We start from the raw sequence: 24,608 nt of genomic DNA, 5'->3' as shown, positions 1-24,608 counted from the left end.
CGAAAAAGTGGGCCTAAAAATAACTCTCTGCCAGAGAACAGAGCAGGCGACACTGTCCAAGTGCTGAACAAGCACCCAGCCCCCACACATATGGAGATTCAGCCCTGCTCACCTAGAGCTGCTATTAATTAAGTTGACTTAGAAATGGAGAAATTACTTACCTGATAATTTTGTTTTCCTTAGTGTAGACAGAAGGACTCAGGATCAATGGGTATAGTGTACTCCTGATAGCACTTGGAGACAGATCAGATTTCAATCTGACGTCAGTCCTAGTACATATACCCCTGCAGGAAGTGCAGCTCTTCAGTATTCTCCTCAAAAAGCAATTGTGGATATATGCATGACTGAATAACTTGTATAACTTTGTTAACTTGATTAACTTGAACTGGTTGAATTGGTTATAGCTGGAGACCGCCAGTGCCCTCAACCGAGAAACGTCGACAACCATGAATAACTCGCTCTCGGGGATGTTGCCCGAGAATTCCATGAATGACAGCAGCCGTGGGTGGGATGCTAAGTCCATCTGTCTACACTAAGGAAAACGAAATGATCAGGTAAGTAATTTCTCCATTTCCTAGCTTGTAGCAGATGGACTCGGGAACAATGGGATGTATAAAAGCTACTCCCGAACCGGGTGGGAGGCTGCCCGTGGCCCACTTAGTACTGCCCTTGCAAATGCTGTGTCCTCTTGAGTCTGAACATCCAGGCGGTAGAACCTGGAGAAGGTGTGGATGGAGGACCATGTCACCACCCGACAGATCTCGGCGGGTGACAGCATCTTTGTTTCCACCCAGGACACTGCCTGGGCTCTAGTGGAATGGGCCTTGACTTGTAAAGGTGGCGGCTTGCCTGCTTCTACGTAGGCCGCCTTGATAACTTCTTTGATCCAGCGGGCTATGGTTGCTTGCGAGGCCACTTCCCCTTGCTTGTTCCCACTGTGAAGGACGAATAGATGGTCCGTCTTTCGTAAGGATTCCAACCTTTCCAGGTATTGGACTAGGAGTCTGCAGACATTGAGGTGATGCAGACGGTGAGATTCTTATGCTCATCTGGGGATGGTAGTGAGATGGTTTGGTTGAGATGGAAGTGAGAAACTACTTTGGGGAGGAAGGACGGGACTGTGCGTAACAGGATGGTTCCCGGAGTGAGTCTGAGGAATGGCTCCTGGCAGGACAGTACTTGTAGCTCGGAGATACGACTGCCACCAGGAAGGCTGTTTTCAATGTTAATAGTCAGAGGGACAGGCCGCTTAGAGGTCTGAAGGAGACTCCTGCTAACAAGTCTAGGACCAGGTTGAGGTTCCATAGAGGCACCAGCCACTTTAGGGGTGGTCGGATCTGCTTGACTCCTTTCAGGAAGTGGGAGACATCCGGGTGAGAGGCTAGGCTACCGTCCTCACTCTTGGTTCTGTAGCATGACAATGCAGCCACTGTACCTTGATGGAGTTGAGAGACAATCCCTTCTGTAGGCCGTTCTGCAGGAATTCCAAAATCGCGGGATGATGTCGCGGTCCTCACACCAAGCTTCGAATACTCTCCAAATCCTTATGAATGTTAGGGATGTGGAGAACTTGCGTGCTCGGAGCAGGGTGTCAATTACTGCCCCCGAGTATCCGCTCTTCCTTGGGCAAGTCCTCTCAATGGCCAGTAAGAGAGAAATCGAGCTGGGTCCTCATGGAGGATTAGCCTTTGTCTGCGTACCACGGCCTCTTGGCCAGTCTGGGGCCACTAGAAGTACTGGTCCCTTTTGGTGTTCTATCTTGTGGATGTTTGCGCCCAATAGGGGCCACGGCGGGAAGGCATATAATAGAGTTTCCTGTGGCCAGGTCTGTACCAGGGTATCGATTCCCTGGGACTGAGGTTCCCGTCTGCGGCTGAAGAAGTTGGGCACTTGGGCGTTGGACCGGTTTGCCAGGAGGTCCATGGTTGGTGTTCCCCAATGGCTTACTATCAAATGGAATGCTGTGGTCGACAGTCTCCATTCTCCTGGGTCTAGACTTTCTCTGAGGTAATCCGCAGCGACACTATCTTTCCCCGCGATGTGGACGGCCGAGATCTCTCGAAGTTTCGCTTCCGCCCATGACATTAGAGGGTTTATTTCCAGAGACACCTGATGGCTTCTGGTTCCTCCCCGACGGTTGATATAGGCCACTACTGTGGCGTTGTCCGACAGGACTCTGACTGATTTGTCTCAGAGTCTGTGACTGAACCGTAGGCAGGCTAGTCTGACTGCCCGTGCTTCTAGGCGATTGATGTTCCATCCAGACTCTTCCTTGTTCCATTGCCCCTGGGCGGTTAGCTCCTGGCAGTGTGCTCCCCATCCTTGTAGACTGGCATCCGTGGTGAGCAGGATCCAGGTCGGTGAGGATAGCCTCACTCCCTGGCTCAGATGGCCTTTTTGTAGCCACCATCGTAGTTGGGTCCGAACTTTGTCCAGGAGTTGGAGACGAACTGTGTAGTTCTGGGACAGCGAGTTCCATCGTGATAGCAGGGAGCGCTGTAGGGTCTCATGTGTGCTCTTGCCCATGGCACTACTTCCAGTGTGGATGCCATGAGGCCAAGGACTTAGAGGTAGTCCCATGCTGTGGGACGAAGCTCGCTCAACAGGGTTCGCAACTGGGTCATCAGTTTTATCTCCATGTCTGTGTCAGGATGACCTTGTCTTGTTTGGTGTCAAACTGAACTTCCAGGTATTCTAGAGATTAGGAGGGCTGCAGACAGCTCGTTTGTGTTGACCACCCACCCGAGGCTCTCTAGTAGAGTTTTGACTCTGTTGGTCGCCTGGTGACTTTCCTCTGGGGATTTCACCCTGATCAGCCAATCATCCAGATAAGGGTATACAAGGATTCCTTCCTTCCTCAGTGTTGCTGCCACTACCACCATTATTTTGGTGAGCGTCCGGGGTGCTGTGGCTCGAATGGTAGTGCCCGAAACTGGTAGTGACTGTCCAGGATCGTGAAGCTTAGAAAACGCTGATGTTCTTGATGGACCGGAATGTGCAGGTAGGCTTCTGACAGATCCAAGGATGTAAGGAATTCTCCCGGTTGTATCGCCCTTATGACCGAGCATAGGGTTTCTATGCGGAAGCGAGGAATCTTCTTCAGGTGGCGGTTGACTGACTTGAGGTCCAGGATGGGCCGGAATGTCCCTTCTTTCTTGGGAACGATAAAATAGATGGAATAGTGTCCGTTATTTATTTGTTGTGAGGGCACCGGTGTTATAGCCTCTAAGGCGAGTAATCTGGTCAGTGTAGCTTCCACTGCCGTCCTCTTGGAGGGGTCGTGGCAGGGGGATTCCACAAACTTGTCCGGAGGGATGTGGTGGAAATCCAGATAATATCCCTCTCGAATGATGGCTAGGACCCACTTGTCCGAAGTTATCTCGACCCATCTTTGGTAGAATAGGGCAAGTCTGCCCCCTATGGCTTCTTCCCTTGGATGGGTCGGCTGATTTTCATTGTGGGGTGCGGCTGGGACCTGGGCCCGAGCCGGCTCCCCTTTTGTTGTGCTTGGAGAAGTCCATTACTTATTAATCAAGCTGACTTAGAAAATAGCCATTGCTATTACTAGCATCAGTGACATGGTATATACTTAGGTTTTGGGTACTTGCCAGGTACTTGTAGTCTGGATTGGCCACTGTTGGAGATGGATGCTGGGCTTGATAGACCCTTAGTCTGACCCAGTATGGCATGTTCTTATAATAAGTAGAGCTAATGAGTGTCCTGGATGGGGAAGGAATGGCAAAAAAATGTAAGAACTTTATATGATGCCCCAGTGCTATATATTAGTCAGCCCCAGGGGAGGGCATTTGCTGAGGGAGTATTTATTTATTTAATTTAAAAATGTATTGACCGTTCATCAACATTTCTAGGCAGTTTCAAATTAATACATCCAGAATTGCAACACATAAAATAAAAAGTTAAAAGCAATACATACATTAAGAACAAATACAGGACCAAAAATTTAATAAACCATTGCACACTAAACCATTCTCAAACTGCTTTAAATTATCAAGTCTTCACTGTGTTACCTTCATGTCTCAAATGTTTGTTGGAAAAAGAAAGCTTTTATCAGTTTCCTAAACTTCAGTAGCCCAGTTTCAGCTTTCGCACACCCTGGCAAGGAGTAGTCAGCAGAAGTGTGTGGGACACTGTGTGTACGAGACACATATACATACCCACTCTCTCCCTTGCCCCCAGTTTACACCAATCTTAGGGCAATAAGAATTAAAAAGTTCCCAGCTATGATGGTGCCACAGCACAACTTCATAGTTCTAACTACTTTTTCATAGTGAAACTAGTGACTTTATTCAGGTGGGTGTTGACAACATTGCTTCATAGCCCATGTCTCGCTCCCACTCAATTTGGCTTTCGTAAGCATCTTAGCACCGAAACCCTTCTTATCTCACTCACCAACGCCATCCTCACTGGGCTTGACAAAGGGCACTCCTACCTCATAGCCATGCTTGATATATCGGCAGCATTTGACACCATAAACCACAATATCCTCATTTCCCGTCTCAGTGAAATAGGTATAGCTAACACCCCACTGCGCTGGTTTGAATCCTACCTTCAAGATAGACAATACAAAGTCTTCTTCGGGGACAAAGAATCTCAACTATACAACATAAACCATGGAGTACCCCAGGGTTCTGCCCTATCTTCTACCCTTTTTAATATATACATCCTCCCCCTCTGTCACCTCCTTTCTGAACTTGGGCTCTTGTACTTCATCTATGCTGATGATGTACAAATTGTCATCCCAATTACTGACTCCCTGACCAATGCCCTCAAAAAATGGGAAACTGCCCTATCAGATATAAGCGCACTCCTCACCAGCATCAACTTAGCCATCAATCCTGACAAAACCGAACTCATGATAATCTCCCCCAACAAAGGCAACAACAAAGAATCCTCCACACTCTCACCTCTCCCTTTAGCCATCTCTACTGAACATGTCAAAAACCTAGGCGTCACTATTGACAGCCATCTTAATTTTAAAAAACATATCAATAATACTATAAAAGATGGATACTTCAAACTGCATACCCTTAAGAAACTTAAACCCCTCCTATACCAATGTGATTTCCGCACAGTGCTGCAATCCCTACTATTTGCTAAACTCGACTACTGTAACGCCCTTCTGTTAGGCCTCCCCAATTCCACCATCCTACCGCTGTAAATGTTACAAAATGCTGCGGCCCGTATCCTCACCAATACTAGAAGGTCAGATCATATCACTCCCATACTTAAAGAATTGCATTGGCTACCAGTTGCTCAAAGAATCACCTTCAAAGTCCTATCTCTAATACATAAGACCCTATACACTGAGAACATGAACTGGCTCAATAACGCAATACAGTTCCGCAAACACTCCAGAACCCCCAGACCGCAACACGCAGCTACACTCCAATTACCCCCTCACAAAACTACCAGACTCGACACAACCAGAAAACGTGCCTTTGCCTTAGCTGGCCCCTCCTGCTGGAACAGTTTGCCACCTGACCTTCGTCAGGAACTATGCCCAAAAAAATTCAAGCAGAAACTTAAAACATGGTTATTCTTAAAAGCCTTCACATAAAGCAACCACCTTCACTTCCAGCTACTCCCCCCTTGCTTCCCCCTGAGACCAAACTTATGTAAATTTGTAATTATGCATTATCCTTCGAGTTACATAATTTACTCCTCTCTAATATCTCTATAAAGTTGATGCCTAGTAATCTATTATAACTAATGTATTTAATGTATTTATCATATGTATTAACGTTAATATATTCTTCTTAATTCTTCCTTTATTTTCCCTCTCCCTCCCCTTCCCTGTTTGCATTCCCTGATCCAATTTTTCCTTGTTATAATCTCCTAATGTCCTTTCTAAGTTGAATATTAATTGTAAAGCACTGCCGCTATTTTCTATCTGTTCCAGCGCTGCTGCTAAAGTTTTGTTGAATGTACACCGACATGATGTTACTAAACGAATGTCGGTATATAAAGAACCTCAAATAAATAAAATAAATAAATAAAATGTCTCATTACCTGTTTCCTGTAAAGCCTGGGGTGGTTTGTAAACCCCGGGCAATATGCCGTTCTATGTAAACCGGATTGATTTGTATCTTATACAGGAATTTCGGTATATAAAAAATTAAAAATAAATAAATAAAATAAATAAATGTCTAGCATTCTCCTCCAATCTAATTCTCTGGTCACCACAATGAAAGATATCAATGGAATGCAGGTTTGCTAATTGCCAGTAAATTTACTAACATGACATGAGCATGGTCTTAGGTTCTGAAAGGCTGCTGTACCTCTGAGTCAGAGACTTCATTTCGGTACATAAAGGGATGAATCGCGACACGTCCAGCTGTACACAAAACAGCAACAGTAAAGTGAGACTGTAAAAAGTTAGGTACTAGTCAGATTCTGGCAGACTTAACAAAAACTATTTTCCAATATTGACAAACCTGATCAAATGCTACACTGGATCTTGCAATCCACTAGATTCAAGATATTGCATACTTCTTTCCTTTTCTGGCGATTACATTCTCTCTACGAAGTTCTGTACCTCACTGCCGTGCTAGAAGCCAGGCCTTCTCTCCTGCATTCCAACTCTCCTAAAAGCAATCACGTCTTCTGAGACTCATCACCATATCACTCCTAAAACTACTTCATAAACCCTGAAGGTCTCCAAAAATATAAACGCTTTGACGCATGGAAATATCTTATTTAAACTATCTTCATTCGCTGGTTGTCTGTATCTATAGCAGCTCGTGCATTTTATAAAAGACTAAATAGCTGACTTGAACCATGAGGCCCTATCTCCACACCCCATCCCTCTGCTCTTTTTCTGGCCTCACACTCCCTCTATAACGCTTATGGCTAAAGTACTACAGTACCACCCTTCGGCCCGGCCTCAGGGGGCGACCAGGCCCAGCCTAAAAAAGACGGAAATCTCCGCCACTCACCAGCGGTGCCGCCATCTTGGATCCACGTGTCACTGCCGACGTCAGCGGAAGTGAGCTGGCCTGCCCTCGCGACCGGGCTAACGGTCGCCCGTACGTCCGGGATCGCCGGCGCCTCGTTCGCTCGCCTGCCTCTGTTTTCTGTGGTTCCTGACGGGCAGAAAGAGAAAGGAAAGTGCACGGTATTCCTGATCTGGGACCTATGTGAAGCGGCGTCATGAACTCCCTGAGTGAAATGGAGGGGGACACCGGGGAGTGGGAGAGGCTGGGAGACGGTAGAAGCGGCCAAATGCGGGATCTCATTTTGCAAAAGTGCTTGCAAGTACTCGTGGGATTTGAAAATTGTCCCGTAATTAAAGAGGTTTTCCCGCATTCCTAAAATGTTTGACTGGAGACTTTCAGTGGTATAAGTAAAATAATAAAGCTTTAACGGAAGACTTCTTCTTCAAAATCACAAATGACGTAGTGCATTGAAAAAATCCCAGACGGATAGCCATGTTAGTCTGTAATTGAAGGGGTCTGAACGCTTCAATCTGACAAAGGACTTCATGTACCAGAATTCCCTGCTTCATGACGGGTTTACTTACAGTCTGCAATACAGCTGTAATTAGGACATTGAGAAACTCTCTGTCAGCACATTGCACATTTTCATTTTTTTGGCTTCGCTGTTCTTATTCTCTGATAAGCTTTCACTGCTGTAACCTAGATTAGAACAATGGATGTATTATGTGATGGGCTGTATTACTGCAGACTCGCAAATTCCTTTCCAGAACTGCAAGTCCCAGCAGCCTCTCCTGCAGAACATGGGAGAAGTTTCACGAAAGTTCCAGGGTGTCTAGGGAGGGGGTCAGTAGCCCCTTCAGCCGGAATATGCTTGCTCAGCAATGCTTAGAACGCATGTGTAAAAGATAAGAACTGTAAAGTGCATAAGAGTCTGCTCCTGGAGGGGAGGGGCATGCAGTTGTACTGAGCCTTTGTCATAGCTGCATCTTGCTGGCAATAAAAGTCTATCTTTACGGATCAGTTGTCTGGACCTCCTTACTGACTAAAAAGAGACGGTTTCATAATCAGCAATAGTAGCTTGCTATTTATCTAAGGCTTGGGTACGTGCCAGGTTCTTATGGCCTGGTTTGGCCTCTGTTGGAAACAGGATGCTGGGCTTGATGGACCCTTGCTCTGACCCAGCATGGCAGTTTCTAATGTTCTAAATCACAAAAAAACCTAGTGGCACCTTGTAGACTTACTGATTTAGCGAGATGTGAGCATTCAAGGACAAGCATCCACTTCATCAGATGTACCTCTTCCATTTGCGTACATAACTTTCATACTAAGGACAGGACAATTTTGAAAATTGCCCAATTTATGTGAAAATCATAGAAAATACAATTTAGAAATGTGATGGCAGAAAAAGATCATATGGCTTATATAGTCTGCCCAGCCATACAAACTATATTTCAAAATCCCTACTTCTCTATTAGAGAGCCCCTAGGCTTATCCTATGCTTTCTTGACAGTTCATGTCTGCACAGGGAGGCTGTTCCATGCATCTATCAACCTCTCTATAAAGATATATTTCCTTAGATTACTCCAGAGCCTACCCCTTTCACTCTCATTCCATAGCCTCCTTTCCATGGAAATCTTGGAGGTACTTAAATGTTTCTATCACATCTCCCCTATCCCGCCTTTCCTCTAGAGTAGTGGTTCTCAACCTTTTTTCTATTGGGATACACCTGGCAGATAATGCTTACAGGCGTGACACACTGAACACTTGACCATCATGGGACTAAATGTAAATATATATACACTCTGCATCCATAGGAAACTGATATCCCCCCCCCCCCCCACCCCCGTCCTCAAACAATGGATTCAGAGCAGAACTAGGATATAGAAACATAGAAATGACGGCAGAAGAAGACCAAACAGCCCATCCGGTCTGCCCAGCAAGCTTTCACACTTTTTTTTTTCTCATACTTATCTGTTACTCTTGGCCCCTATCAGCAACCCCCTGGTTCCAGTTTCCCTCCATTGATGTAGAGAGCAGCGCTGGAGCTGCATCTAAGCGAAGCATCCAGCTCAATTGGTCAGGGGTAGCAACTGCTGCAATAAGCAAGTTACTCCCATGCTTATTTGTTTACCCAGCCTGTGCCATTGAGTCCTTGTTAGTTGTTGTCTGAATATAATTCCTCTTTTCTTTATTCCCCCTGCCGTTGAAGCAGTGTGTTGTGCTGGATATATATTCCCAGTGAAGTATCAGGCTTAATTGATTCGGGGTAGTAACCGCCGTAACAAGCAAGCTACTCCCATAATTATGTTTTACCAGACTATAATTCATTCCTTGTTGGTTGTTGCCTGAATATAAATCCTCTTTTCCTCTTCCCCCCCCTGCTGTTGAATATTTCAAATACAACTCACTATAAAAAAAATATTCTGATTCTGGTGCTATCCCAATAACAGAAACACAAATTCCCTTACTACCAGGCGCATTGTAAAATATGAAACCTGAAAAAAAAACAGCACATATATAGCAAACCTTTCAATCCATTGCAACATTAATTCCAAGAACTCAAACAGCAGTAGCCCTTCCTATGAAAAAGACAGCAGTGCAGCTCAATGCATGTCCTATTGAGAATCAGAAAATGCAACAAATAAGACTGATACAAATGCCTACATGGCTAGTAAAATGCCTCACCTAAGTCACACAAACAGATCCGACCTTCACCAAATACAGAATAAAAGACAAGCAAATTACAAATGAGACAAAAACTGGAATGGAAACCTCAAAAAGCCACTCTGCATGCAGTCCAAAACTGGAGAGCTAGAAACAGAAATACATATCTTCCTACACTAAGCAAAGTACAAAGATAGAAGAAATGTACATTTCCAAAACTGACATATTATGGCTCTTGCACCGTCATTCCCCTTCCATACCTCCATCATCCTTCACTTTTCCCAAATATTACCTTTCAGTCATCGGCTCACACATATTCTTGCCCAGCATTCCTGACCCCCACATCCTTTTCCCTGTGCTCCTTCTCTCCCCTGCTTGACTCTTTCTACCCCCTTCATCCCATCTCCCTGCCTGCCCAGCTAACCCGATGCCCCCCCCCCCCCCTGCCGTTTCACACCCCTTCCTGCTCAGCAGCACCCAAATTCCCTCTCCATTCCACCTTCATCTTCCCACATCACCAACCTCCTTTCTCCCACCCTTCACATGGTAAAGAGATCAGCAGCAGCATCACTCCCAGACTCAGCAGGGGTAGATAACCTTTGAGTTCCATCAGGCACAGAACGGCCAGAGCTGGCAATGTCTCGCTCTGATCTGGGTGAAGGAGGAAACAGCCTCTCGCTGGACCAGTGGAGGGAAACTGGAACCTGGGGTTATTGTAGCAGTTGCTACCCCTGACCAATTGAGCTGGATGCTTCGCTTGGATGCAGCTCCAGCACTGCTCTCTACATCAATGGAGGGAAACTGGAACCAGGGGGTTGATGATGGGGGCCAAGAGTAACAGATAAGTATGAGAAAAAAAAAAGTGTGAAAGCTTGCTGGGCAGAGCGGATGGGCCGTTTGGTCTTCTGCCATCATTTCTATGTTTCTATATCCTAGTTCTGCTCTGAATCTATTGTACGGGGACGGGGGGATATCAGTTTCCTATGGATGCAGAATATATATATATTTACATTTAGTCCCATGATGGTCAAGTGTTCAGTGTGTCACGCCTGTAAGCATTATCTGCCAGGTGTATCCCAATAGAAAAAAGGTTGAGAACCACTGCTCTAGAGGAAAGGTGGGATAGGGAAGATATGATAGAAACATTTAAGTACCTCCAAGATTTCCATGGAAAAGAGGCTATGGAATGAGAGTGAAAGGGGTAGGCTCTGGAGTAAGAGAAGGAAGTGAGAGTAGCCTTCCATCAGGCCCAATGTAAGAGAAGTCAACCAACTCCCACCCAGGCTGATAAGGAGACAGCAATCTGCTGGCCCTGCGACACACCTTCCAGGACCTCACAACACACCAGTGTGTCCCAACACACCTGTTGAAAACCACTGCTCTAGAGTATGTTGTGATCCTGTTCGCGGCAGGCTCTCGCCTTTTACCAGGTGAACCGGTCCGACCCTTGTCATCATCCTAACGCCACGGCAGGAACCATGCCAGGGCTCCCTCCTGCGGCCGGAGCCGCAATGCGTTATCCTGTGCGGCCCAGAGGCCGCTGACGCAGTCCCTCGTGGCTAGAGCCGCGTTGCTGCATTCCTTGTGGCCCAGAGACCGCCAGCTTTTTCCCTGTGCAGCCGGTGCCATGCTGCTGATTCCCATGTGGCCCAGAGGCCACCAACCTACCTCCAGTCCCCCCGGGGAAGAGGGCCTGCATCCCCGGGCTCTCCTGCGGCAGGAGCCACCAGCAGTTCCACTCTCTGCTACAGGGAGGCTGCCTATCATCCCGGGGCCTGCTTGACGCCTAGTTCTTCTGTAGTCTTCAGCGTGAAAGATCTTCATTCAAAAATTGGAAGAAGGATCCAACAGAAGAAAATAGGATAAAGCATAAACATTGGCAAGTTACAAGTAAGACATTGATAAGACAGGCTAAGAGAGAATTTGAAAAGAAGTTGGCTGTAGAGGCAAAAACTCACAGTAAAAACTTTTTAAAATATATCCGAAGCAGAAAGCCTGTGAGGGAGTCAGTTGGACCGTTAGATGATCAAGGGGTTAAAGGGGCACTTAGAGAAAATAAGGCCATCGCAGAAAGATTAAATGATTTCTTTGCTTCGTGCTTCGTGCAGTTAGTATAGCTGTGTTTAAAAAAGGATTGGATAAGTTCTTGGAGGAGAAGTCCATTACCTGCTATTAAGTTCACTTAGAGAATAGCCACTGCCATTAGCAATGGTTACATGGAATAGACTTAGTTTTTGGGTACTTGCCAGGTTCTTATGGCCTGGATTGGCCACTGTTGGAAACAGGATGCTGGGCTTGATGGACCCTTGGTCTGACCCAGTATGGCATTTTCTTATGTTCTTAGGATGTTGGGGAGGTACCCGTAATGGAGAAGGTTTTCATGGGTAATGATTCAGTTGGACTGAATCAAATCATGGTGAACCTAGAAGATGTGGTAGGCCTGATTGACAAACTGAAGAGTAGAAATCACCTGGACCGGATGGTATACACCCCAGGGTTCTGAAGGAACTAAAAAATGAAATTTCAGACCTATTAGTAAAAATTTGTAACCTATCATTAAAATCATCCATTGTACCTGAAGACTGGAGGATAGCAAATATAACCCCAATATTTAAAAAGGGCTCCAGGGGCGATCTGGGAAACTGCAGACCGGTTAGCCTGACTTCAGTGCCAGGAAAAATAGTGGAAAGTGTTCTAAATACATATAGAAAGACATGGTTTAATGGAACAAAGTCAGCATGGCTTTACCCAGGGCAAGTCTTGCCTCACAAATCTGCTTCACTTTTTTGAAGGAGTTAATAAATAGGTGGATAAAGGTGAACTGGTAGATATAGTGTACTTGGATTCTCAGAAGGCATTTGACAAAGTTCCTCATGAGAGGCTTCTAGGAAAAGTAAAAAGTCATGGGATAGGTGGCGATGTCCTTTCGTGGATTGCAAGCTGGCTAAAAAGCAGGAAACAGAGAGTAGGATTAAATGGACAATTTTCTCAGTGGAAGGGAGTGGGCGGTGGAGTGCCTCAGGGATCTGTATTGGGACCCTTACTTTTCAATATATTTATAAATGATCTGGAAAGAAATACGACGAGTGAGATAATCAAATTTGCAGATGACACAAAATTGTTCAGAATAGTTAAATCACAAGCAGATTGTGATAAATTGTAGGAAGACCTTGTGAGACTGGAAAATTGGGCATCCAAATGGCAGATGAAATTTAATGTGGATAAGTGCAAGGTGATGCATATAGGGAAAAATAACCCATGCTATAATTACACAATGTTGGGTTCCATATTAGGTGCTACAACCCAAGAAAGAGATCTAGGCGTCATAGTGGATAACACATTGAAATCGTCGGTTCAATGTGCTGCGGCAGTCAAAAAAGCAAACAATGTTGGGAATTATTAGTAAGGGAATGGTGAATAAAACGGAAAATGTCATAATGCCTCTGTATCGCTCCATGGTGAGACCGCATCTTGAATACTGTGTACAATTCTGGTCGCCGCATCTCAAAAAAGATATAATTGCGATGGAGAAGGTACAGAGAAGGGCTACCAAAATGATAAGGGGAATGGAACAGCTCCCCTATGAGGAAGACTAAAGAGGTTAGGACTTTTCAGCTTGGAGAAGAGACGGCTGAGGGGGGATATGATAGAGATGTTTAAAATTATGAGAGGTCTAGAACGGGTAGATGTGAATCGGTTATTTACTCTTTCAGATAGTAAAAAAACTAGGGGGCACTCCATGAAGTTAGCATGGGGCACATTTAAAACTAATCGGAGAAAGTTTTTTTTTACTCAACGCACAATTAAACTCTGGAATTTGTTGCCAGAGGATGTGGTTAGTGCAGTTAGTATAGCGGTGTTTAAAAAAGGATTGGATAAGTTCTTGGAGGAGAAGTCCATTACCTGCTATTAAGTTTACTTAGAGAATAGCCACTGCCATTAGCAATGGTAACATGGAATAAACTTAGTTTTTAGGTACTTGCCAGGTTCTTAAGGCCTGGATTGGCCACTGTTGGAAACAGGATGCTGGGCTTGATGGACCCTTGGTCTGACCCAGTATGGCATTTTCTTATGTTCTTATGTTCTCTTCCTTAGGCGCAGGGCCGTGCCTCTCTGCCTGCTTTAAAGGGCCAGTGCAGGTGTGGTCCTCTTCTGACTGCTCCCTGGGCGTTTCCTGCTTCAGCCTACAAAAGGCTTCCGTCGACATTCCTTCAGGGCCTTTGTAAGGAGTAAGTCCTCCTTAGGACTCCTCGTCTGCTTCTCCTCCTTGGCACTCTGTTCCGTGTGGGATCCTGTGTCTTCGTCTGTGTTCCATATTCCTTTGATGTCTTCTATGTTCCATGATATCCAGTTGTCCACCTGTTCCTGATCTCCAGATGTCCGCCTGTCCCTGATGTCCAGATGTCCGTTTGTTCCAGATGTCTTCAGCTCCGCCTGTCCCGTCCCTCATGGTCCGTGACCAGCCTGGCTGGGCTGGTAGGGCGCGTAGTGGCCCAGTGGTCCGTCCGCGACCCACCCCGGCTGGGGTGTGTAGGGCGCTGGTGGGCCTTTCCATCAGATGGCGCCAAGGAATCATCTTTTCTCTTGTCAGTCTGCCTTGATGTCCGTAACCTTGATGTCTTCCTTGCCTTGATGTTCTCGCCTGATGTGTCCTTCCCTGGACAGGTCCTGTCCTGCAGTGTGATCCGCGACCAGTCTGGCTGTACTGTGTAGGGCGCCTGAGGGACCGGGTTGCCGCCCGTTCCTGTCCTTGGAGTTCCGTGGCTCTGATGCCTTCTTGTGTGGTCCGCGACTCTGCCCAGCTGGGCTGTAAGGAATGAGGTAAGCGAGAACAAGGTAAAAGTAAAAATAATATGTTTATTGATATACAATCTTAGTAAAATTAACAATGCTAAGCATTAAAGGTATACAGTTCTAAGCATAAAAATAGTGCTAAGCATATACATATGTGTGTACACTGTATCTCGGCCAATACTCACAACACCCTTTTAGTCATCAGCCTGGAAAGGAGAGAGCGCATCACAAGCGAAGGGGTCTCATCACTTTGCACGTCTGCAAAGGAGAAGCATCACTTTGCATGTCTGCAAAGGAACAGCAGGTTTCTCTCTCTCTCTCTGGGCCATAGCTGTTTGTCTTTTATAGCCTAATGTAAACAAGTGTGCGTGCCAAACTAGACTGTGTGTATGTGGGACAGGATTACTCACTATCCTAGAATCAGATCTATGCCAACAGTCCCAGTCTAAACTATGCATTCCAGACTCAAGGATGGTTTAGTCAGGTCATCTTTTCTCTCGGCCGAAAAACATGCTGTGCTTAGCTGATTCTGCAGTTTCCCTTACATGGGCTGAGTAGGGCGCCAGAATGGACATTGTCTGCCTGGAGGTTCTGGACTTTTAACCATTGGCTTTAGTCTTGCCTTGCCATGCCTATCTTGCCTTGCCATGCCTGTCCGTACCTTGCCATGCCTTGAGTCTTCGTCTGCCCTGCCACGTCCGATGTCTTCATCTGCCTTGCCCTCTGTCTGGCCTGCTGCTTCCCGCCGCTCCCTAGCGACAGTCCGAAAGGGCTTGGAATGGTCAGAGGATCATTCAGAGACCACCATTGAGTTGGTGGTCTCAAGGAAGCGTTCAGGTCCGGTCAAAGCTCAGGGTAAGGACGTTTCACCACAAGGGCACACATCTCGTCCCCCACTGGAGAGCACCCCCTGGTGCTGTCTCCCATCCGCAGTGTAACAGAGTACACATGTTTAGATCTTTACATCTGTTCTCATATGTAAAGAAGACCAATGACCATTAAAGTAGCCAGTCTCTGGACTGACTCCAATTATTTATATTCTTTTAAAGGTGCAATCTCCAGAACTGTATGCAGTATTCCAAATGAGATTTTAGGAATATAGAGGCAATATCATCTCCTCTGTTCTGTGACTTCCTCTCCCTAAGCCTCTTTCTGGCTTTTGCTGTTGCCTTATCCATCTTAAGATGATCAGATATGATTACCCCAAGATCCTGTTTTTCTTTTGAGCCTAGAATTTCACCCATTATACTGTACTGCTCCCTTGCATTTTTTTAGCATTAAATCTTAGCTGCCAGACAAGACCATTCCTTCAGCTTTGCTAGATCTTTCCTCATGTTTTCCACACTTTCCTGACCTTATACCCTGTTGCAGATTTTAGTGATATCTGCAAAAAGACAAACCTTTCCTGACAATGCTTTTGCAGCATCACTTACAAAAGTGTTGAATAGAACCAGTCCAAAAACTGATCTCTGTGGCACACCACTAGAAATGCCCCTCTCCTTAGCGTGAACTCCATTACCCATTGCCTCTCACTCAATCAGTTTCTAACTCATTCATTTTAGGGCCTATACTAAGGTCACTTAATTTATTTATAAGTCTGTGCAGAATTGTGTGAAAAGCCTTACTGAAATCCAAATACACTATCTAGTGCTATCTCCTGATCCAACTCTCTGATCACCCATCAATGAAATTGATCAGATTTGTCTGATAAGACGTAATTCTAGTAAAAGTATGCTGCCTTGGATCTTGCAATCCATTGGATTCCAGAAACGGCTATCCCCTGTTTTAGAATGATTCTATTACTCTGCTCGCCTCAGCCTATAATTCCTAGCCTCCCAGTTTTGTGAAGAGGAACCACAATCACCTGTCTCCAGTTCTCCAAAAATACTCCCAAATGTAAAGAAGTTTTGAAAAGGTCAGCCACTTGAGCTGCCAGAACTTCTCTGTTCCTTTAATACCCTCGGATATATCTTGTCCCGATCCATCACTTTATCTACTTTAAATGTAGCTAGTTCCTCATGAAAACGCACTTCTAAAATTGATTGAGGTTTACCTCACCTTTCAGTCATATTTGTATTTATTTTTTGTGATCCTTCTCCTAGCCCTTCCTCAGTGAACACCAAGCAGAAATATCTGTTCAGCAGTTCTGCTTTTTCTCATCAGCATCTACATATTCCTACCCTTCACCTCTGAATCTCACAATGCCACTTTTGCACTTCCTACTATCACTTAAATATCTAAAATAAATTTTCCATCGATAAGCAGGCTGAATTAGCCCTGCTATTTGGGTGATGTCATCGGATGGCACGCCGGTTTGGACATTCTTTTCAAAGATCAGTCTTTGGTGCTGCGCATGTGCGGCACTTCCCGTTCACAGCTTCGCAACAGCAGTTATTTTTCTTCCACACACGAGCACGGACGCATTTTCTTCATTCTTCGCCTCAACAACTAAATTTCAAAACAGCACTTTTAAGTGCTCACATGGCTGCGAGAAAACCCAGCTTCAAACATTGTCAGTGCAGACAAATGATATCCATCACTGACAACCACATGTCAGGATTGCAGGCGCATGTTGCCGAGAGCCCAGAGGCAAAAGGCCACTAAAATAGCGAGTCTTCACCGGAGCCACTCACCAGACTCTGGCTCATATGCTCCTACTCCGGGATGTTCAATTCAATCTTGCCTGGGTTCCAGGGAGAGGGCTCATAATTTGCCCAGAAGATCCTCCTCGGCTGAACTGAGGCCAAAAAAGCATCAGCCCAAATCGGAACCCTCAAAGGGGCAAATTGCCTCGCGACCACATAAATGTGATGCACCGACGCAATCCCATCATCATGATTCTTCGATGCAGAACCACTGATGCAATTGCATAGTCATGTGAATCCTCCCACACATGATGAACATATAACAACGCATGTGTCATCCAATTCAAAGAATAAATCGCCGTCAAGGGCTCATGACAAAAGACCCCATTTTGGATATCTTATCAAAGCCTCCATGGGCCTCTCCTCAAAATCCACTTTCGATCAGTTCATCTTCTTCACAGAGTGGTCGATCTGAATGCTTAGGACTATCTTCGCGTTCCCATCATAAATCAACACATTTACAGGAGGAGCTGACACCAAGAACTTTACTTCCTAGACAGGAGCATGTCTTCTTGGACCCCCCAACCATCTTCGGATATCCTCCTTGCAGGCATAATCCGCAAGAAGTTACCACCACAAATTTTACAACAGAAGACTAAAACTCAAAAAGACCAAGGGGATACTACTGCTTTTCGTTCCCAAGAAGCCATACATCAAATATCGGCTATTACAAATCTCTTCATTGCATCTGCAAGTTTCCCCACCACACATTCCTGGTCCTCCAGAGGACACACAGCACCCTACTTCTCCCAAATCACCACACTCTCCCAATCCAGAGCAGCCTACAGACAAAACACAGTCGCCTCACTCATCACCACAGGATTCACCCAGAGACAGCTCTCCTGATAGCTCCACAGGTATTCCCTCCGATCCGCCAGAGGAACTACCTGATCATACATCTCCTCCCGAAGATCTTACATATTCCCGTTTTTATCGAGAAATTGGGCACTCTCCTCGGAGTTGAAATTAGAAAATTATGAGACCCCCCCTAGAGAAGAAGTTTTTGGTATTCTAAAAATTCTAGATGTCCCCGCTGAACCATCAGCATTACCATCTCATAAGTTCTTGGACTCTGTTTTATCAAAACTCTGGGAGTCCCCTCAAGCAACAGCTCCAATCTCTAGAAAACTTGATCTGAAATTCAGATTACAAAAATCTAAACATTTATGGAGTAGTTCAACTTCCACATGCATCAATCATAGTGGAATCAACGATGAAACATGCTAAAAAAGACCAAACTACACGCCTCTACTTCTCTAAGAGATCAGAGAATTCTAGACGACTACACTAAAACATCTTTTCAAAGTGCAATGCTCACTTCCCGCATTCAGCAATATCAATTCTACATAGTACAATACCTCCTATGAATCCCTTCAACTGTTAAAACTGTATCTCCGTTCAGACACAGGACAGCCCATCACACCTCAACCTTTCTATGACATGGAGGAAGGTCTCAGGCATTTTCTCAGGGCAGTATACAAGTCTTTTGAAACATCGGCCAGAACATTTATTTATTTATTTAACTGCTTTTATATACCGGCATTCGTCAGAAACATCATGCCGGTTCACATTTTAACAAAAGGTGTGGAAAATACAGTGTAACAAGGGATAGGGGAAAAACAGGATAACAATAACCAAAGACAGGCTATGAAGATACAGATAACGTAGCAAAATTCAACCATAGATTAAATGACAGGCTTAAATGAAAAACAGTTACATTAATCAACAAAGCTTACGACGGCTGTACATATAATCAAATTTGCATCTGCAATAGCATCTGCAATAGCCATTGCAGCTCTTCGAATGGCGTGGCTACGTTCCAGTTCCATTAGAGAAGATGTTCACGAAAAATTGGCAAACCTCCATTGTGTAGGAGACAATCTTTTTGACAATTTTCCACATTTTATCAGTTTCCCTTTTGAAAATTTAGGGGCGGATTTTAAGAGCCCTGCTCACCTAAATCCGCCCAAATCCGGGCGGATTTAGGCGAGCAGGGCCCTGCGCGCCGGTGAGCCTATTTTACATAGGCCTACCGGCGCGCGCAGAGCCCCGGGACTCGCGTAAGTCCCGGGGTTTTCGGAGGGGGGCGTGTCGGGGGCGGGGGCCGAGCGCCGCGCCGTTTTCGGGGCGTGTCGGCAGCGTTTTGGGGGCGTGGTTACGGCCCGGGGCGGTCCGGGGGCGTGGCCGCGCCCTCCGTACCCGCCCCCAGGTTGCGTCCCGGCTCGCTAGCAGCCTGCTGGCGCGCGGGGATTTACGCCTCCCTCTGGGAGGCGTAAATCCCCCGACAAAGGTAAGGATGGGGTTTAGACAGGGCCGGGCGGGTGGGTTAGGTAGGGGAAGGGAGGGGAAGGTGAGGGGAGGGCAAAAGAAAGTTCCCTCCGAGGCCGCTCCGATTTTGGAGCGGCCTCGGAGGGAATGGAGGTAGGCTGCGCGGCTTGGCGCGCGCCGGCTATACAGAATCCATAGCCTTGCGCGCCCCGATCCCGGATTTTAGCAGATACGCGCGGCTCCGCGCGTATCTACTAAAATCCAGCGTACTTTTGCTTGCGCCTGATGCGCCAGCAAAAGTAGGCCAAATCGTGCGGTTTGAAAATCTACCCCTTAGTGTTAGAGCTGTAGATTTACTTATTGTCCCCCTTCCAGTCATTAGTTATTAGGGATGTGAATCGTGTCCTCGATCGTCTTAATGATCGATTTCGGCTGGGAGGGGGAGGGAATCGTATTGTTGCCGTTTGGGGGGGTAAAATATCGTGAAAAATCGTGAAAAATCGAAAAAACGCAAAACCGGCACATTAAAACCCCCTAAAACCCACCCCCGACCCTTTAAATTAAATCCCCCACCCTCCCGAACCCCCCCCAAATGAGTTAAATAACCTGCGGGTCCAGCGGCGGTCCGGAACGGCAGCGGTCTGGAACGGGCTCCTGCTCCTGAATCTTGTTGTCTTCAGCCGGCGCCATTTTCCAAAATGGCGCCGAAAAATGGCGGCGGCCATAGACGAACACGATTGGACGGCAGGAGGTCCTTCCGGACCCCCGCTGGACTTTTGGCAAGTCTCGTGGGGGTCAGGAGGCCCCCCACAAGCTGGCCAAAAGTTCCTGGAGGTCCAGCGGGGTCAGGGAGCGATTTCCCGCCGCGAATCGTTTTCGTACGGAAAATGGCGCCGGCAGGAGATCGACTGCAGGAGGTCGTTCAGCGAGGGTTCCGGCGCCTCGCTGAACAACCTCCTGCAGTCGATCTCCTGCTGGCGCCATTTTCCGTACGAAAACGATTCACGGCGGGAAATCGCTCCCTGACCCCCGCTGGACCTCCAGGAACTTTTGGCCAGCTTGTGGGGGGCCTCCTGACCCCCACGAGACTTGCCAAAAGTCCAGCGGGGGTCCGGAAGGACCTCCTGCCGTCCAATCGTGTTCGTCTATGGCCGCCGCCATTTTTCGGCGCCATTTTGGAAAATGGCGCCGGCTGAAGACAACAAGATTCAGGAGCAGGAGCCCGTTCCGGACCGCTGCCGTTCCGGACCGCCGCTGGACCCGCAGGTTATTTAACTCATTTGGGGGGGGTTCGGGAGGGTGGGGGATTTAATTTAAAGGGTCGGGGGTGGGTTTTAGGGGGTTTTAGTGTGCCGGCTCACGATTCTAACGATTTATAACGATAAATCGTTAGAATCTCTATTGTATTGTGTTCCATAACGGTTTAAGACGATATTAAAATTATCGGACGATAATTTTAATCGTCCTAAAACGATTCACATCCCTATTAGTTATTATGTTATGATCACTATTGCCAAGTGGCCCCACTACCGTTACCTTTCTCACCAAATCCTGCATTCCACTAAGAATTAAATCTAAAATGGCTCCCTCTCATGTTGGTTCCTGTAGCAATTGCTCCATGAAGCAGTCATTTATGACATCTAGGAACTTTTTCTTTAGCATGTCCCGATGTTACATTTACCCAGTCAACACTGGGGTAATTGAAATCTCCCATTATTATTGCACTGCCAAATTGCTGAGCTTCCCTGATTTCTCTTAGCATTTCATCATCTGTCTGACCATTTTGTCCAGGTGGACGGTAGTATACTCCTATCACTATACTCTTACCCAACACACATGGGATTTCTACCCATATAGATTCTACTGAGCATTTAGTCTCTTGTATGATCTTTATCCTGTTGTACTCTATACCCTCCCAGACATAAAGTGCCACACCCCCACCAAGTTGATCCTCCCTATCATTGTGATATAATTTGTACCCTGATATAGCACTGTCCCATTGGTTATCCTCCTTCCACCAGGTCTCTGTGATGCCAATTATGTCAATCTCATCATTTGCTGCTATACACGCTTAACTCTCCCATCTTACTTCTTAGACTTCTGGCATTGGCATACAGACATTTCAAAGTGTGTTTTTTGTTTGTATTAACAACCTGCTTTTCAGTTCTTAAGGATAATTTGGAAATCTTTAGCGCAGGTGATTTTTTACATATAGGCACATGGACTATGTTTGCTTTTATTGGAACTTCTCTGTTGGGATGCCCTAACTCTCCTGTTTCATTAGTATCCTTCAAGGATACATTTCTCCGAACCATGCACTGCTGAGTGACTGTCGGCTTTCCCCCTTGTTCTAGTTTAAAAGCTGCTCTTATCTCCTTTTTAAAGGTTAGCGCCAGCAGCTTGGTTCCACTCTGGTTAAGATGGAGCCCATCCCTTCGGAAGAGACACCCCCTTCCCCAAAAGGTTCCCCAGTTCCTTACAAAACTGAATCCCTCTTCCCTGCACCATCGTCACATCGACACATTGAGACTCTGGAGCTCTGCCTTCCTCTGGGGGACCTGCACGTGGAACAGGAAACATTTCAGAGAATGTTGTTTCTTGCTAATCTAGTTTCTTCTCTCCCTCATCTGTTTCCCTCATTTCTGTTTACTCTTCTTTTTCTAGATACTGGATTAACTGGCATAAAACTGATCTTCTTGCTCTGAATCGTTCTGGGTCTCTGGTAGACCTGTCTACCTGTTCCACAGGTTGAACCAGGGTCTTAAATATTTGGGTATTTGTTTTTATAATACACTGCTCTTACCATTTCCCAATGTGAGGTTTCCCGTTTACAAATGTTACGAGACTCTATATTTACTCCTGGGGGAATTCTGCACAAAAAAATTTTAAATTCTGCACACAAAAACATAAAATTCTGCAAACTTTATATAGGTCAAAATAACACCATTTGCATAACAGTCTTTAAGTAATTACATTTTAAATTAATACAGAAAATAGTTATTACTTAAAGATGCAGAACTTTAAATATTTTGAGCAGAATTTCCCTAGAAATTCACTGTAAGAGTGTCCCTTCCACTTGCTCTCCCCGGGCCCCAACGTCTCTACCTGCCAGTATCTCTCCCCTCCACTTCTAGGCTCAACCCCTTCCACTCTATTGCCAATCCCAGAGTTTGACCCCGTTCTCAGTACTGCCCCTCACACAGGTTCCCTCTGTCCCTCCCTCTCTCACACACATGCTCCCTCTCTCTAATACACATACACACACCCTCATATAGGCTCCCCCACTCTCTCACACACACATCCCTTCATACAGAGCCCTCTCTCTTGCATACACACCCACACAAGCTCCCTTTCTCTCTCTCACAAAAACATCCTCACACAGGCTTCCTATGTCTCTCACGCACCCCTTCACACAGGCTCTGTCTCACACATATACAGTCCCTTCACACAGGCTAGCACCCTCACATACACACGATCCCTTTTACATACACACGAACTCCCAGTCTCTCACACACATATACACACCTTCACAATCTCCTGATATAGGCTCCCTCTCTCTGAAACCCACACTCCAGCATCCCCCCTCTTACCTCCCAAGCTCTCTCTCTCTTCCTCCCCTCCCCTCCCCCACACCAATTCTCTCTCACCAGGGCCCCGGCGCAACGTTCGCGGCACATGGGGGCCTTCGTCTTTGCGTGCTCCGTTCGTGGCATGCCAGGGTCTCCTTTGCTATTTTCTGCGCAGGGGGGAATTGCTCACAAATTCTGCGCTCCACAGTAGCGCAGAATTCCCCCAGGACTATATATTGAAGTGGTCTCCTCTTCATTTAACTTGGTGGGGAAGGTTGGATACTATTAAAATGGTGTTGGCTCCTTGGTTAAACTTTGTATTTTCTATGTTACCCATTTTCTTTTCTGGGGATTTTTGTAAACAAGTTGATCGCCTGCTTTCTTGTTTTTGTGGCAAGCTAAATTTCCTTGTATTGCACTCTAAGCTGAAAGCTGACAAGAGTCATGGGGGAGTTAATTTCCCGGATTTTTATAGTTACCATCAAGCGTTTATTTTACAACAAGGTTATTATTGGTTTTCAACATCGCTTTCTTTTCCTGATAGTCCTCAGTGAGCATCTATAGAATGGGCGCTTCTTTCTCCTTTTCCTTTAGAGGGGGTTCCTGGAACATCCTTCCCCTGTTTTATTAAGTCTCATCCAATTTTATGCTCCGCGCACTAGGCTTTTTCAGATTTTGATCACTTAAAAGCCTCTTCTGCTCCTCCTTGGAAGTTTTCAAGGCTGGCGCTCTTAAGGTATCATCCACCTATTTCTATTTGTGGTACTCATATTAGCTGGTGGAGTTGGCAAAAATGTGGTATTTGGTTTCTGTCCTTCTTTGCTTTTCTGAATTGAGGGCTGTTTTTTCTTTACCCAAATCTCAGTTTTACGCCTGCTTGCAACTTCATGATTTTTTAACACCTTCCTTGCTCTCTCAATTTCGTTTTTCTGACTTTCCTCCTCTATGTGCTTTACTGGGATTTTGGTCCTCTGGGGCATTTAACCTGTAGGATATACAAATCTCTAAAGGATTCTCTTTTTCCCGTGCTGACTGGGCTGCTTAATTTATGGCTTTCGGAAACTGTTTACTCTTCTAATGATGTTGATTGGGGATCCTTTTGGTGCTGTTCTCTACGTGTTTCACTGTCTTCTAGTTTGATGCAATCTTCATTTTTTTGTTTCTCAAAGAGTGATGTGGACCCCTGGAAACTTTTTTGGGCTGGGCTATTATTCTCTCATAACTGTTGGTCTTGATGTTCTGCTAAGGCCACCCTATCTCATATGTTACATTTTTGCCCCACTGTATTCTCTCTTTGGCAAGACTGTGGAGCATTATCTCTCAGGTTTTATACCTGAATGCTCCCCTCCCTTAATGTATAATCATTTTTAGGGGGGGCGGCTCTACCAATTTTTCTTTCTATTCCTCACCATAAACTGTTGGAATTTTTCCTTGTTACTATTCATTTAATTATGTCCCACTGGAAACATAGTGATTTACGAAAACTAAAAAGTCATGGGATAGGAGGCGATTCCTTTCGTGGATTACAAACTGGTTAAAAGACAGGAAACAGAGAGTAGGATTAAATGGTCAATTTTCTCAGTGGAAAAGGGTAAACAGTGGAGTGCCTCAGGGATCTGTACTTGGACCGGTGCTTTTCAATATATATATATAAATGATCTGGAAAGGAATACGACGAGTGAGGTTATCAAATTTGCAGATGATACAAAATT

This window comes from Rhinatrema bivittatum, chromosome 8, assembly GCF_901001135.1.
Source record: "Rhinatrema bivittatum chromosome 8, aRhiBiv1.1, whole genome shotgun sequence".
NCBI classification, from domain to species: domain Eukaryota; kingdom Metazoa; phylum Chordata; class Amphibia; order Gymnophiona; family Rhinatrematidae; genus Rhinatrema; species Rhinatrema bivittatum.
This window is presented reverse-complemented; position numbering follows the sequence as displayed.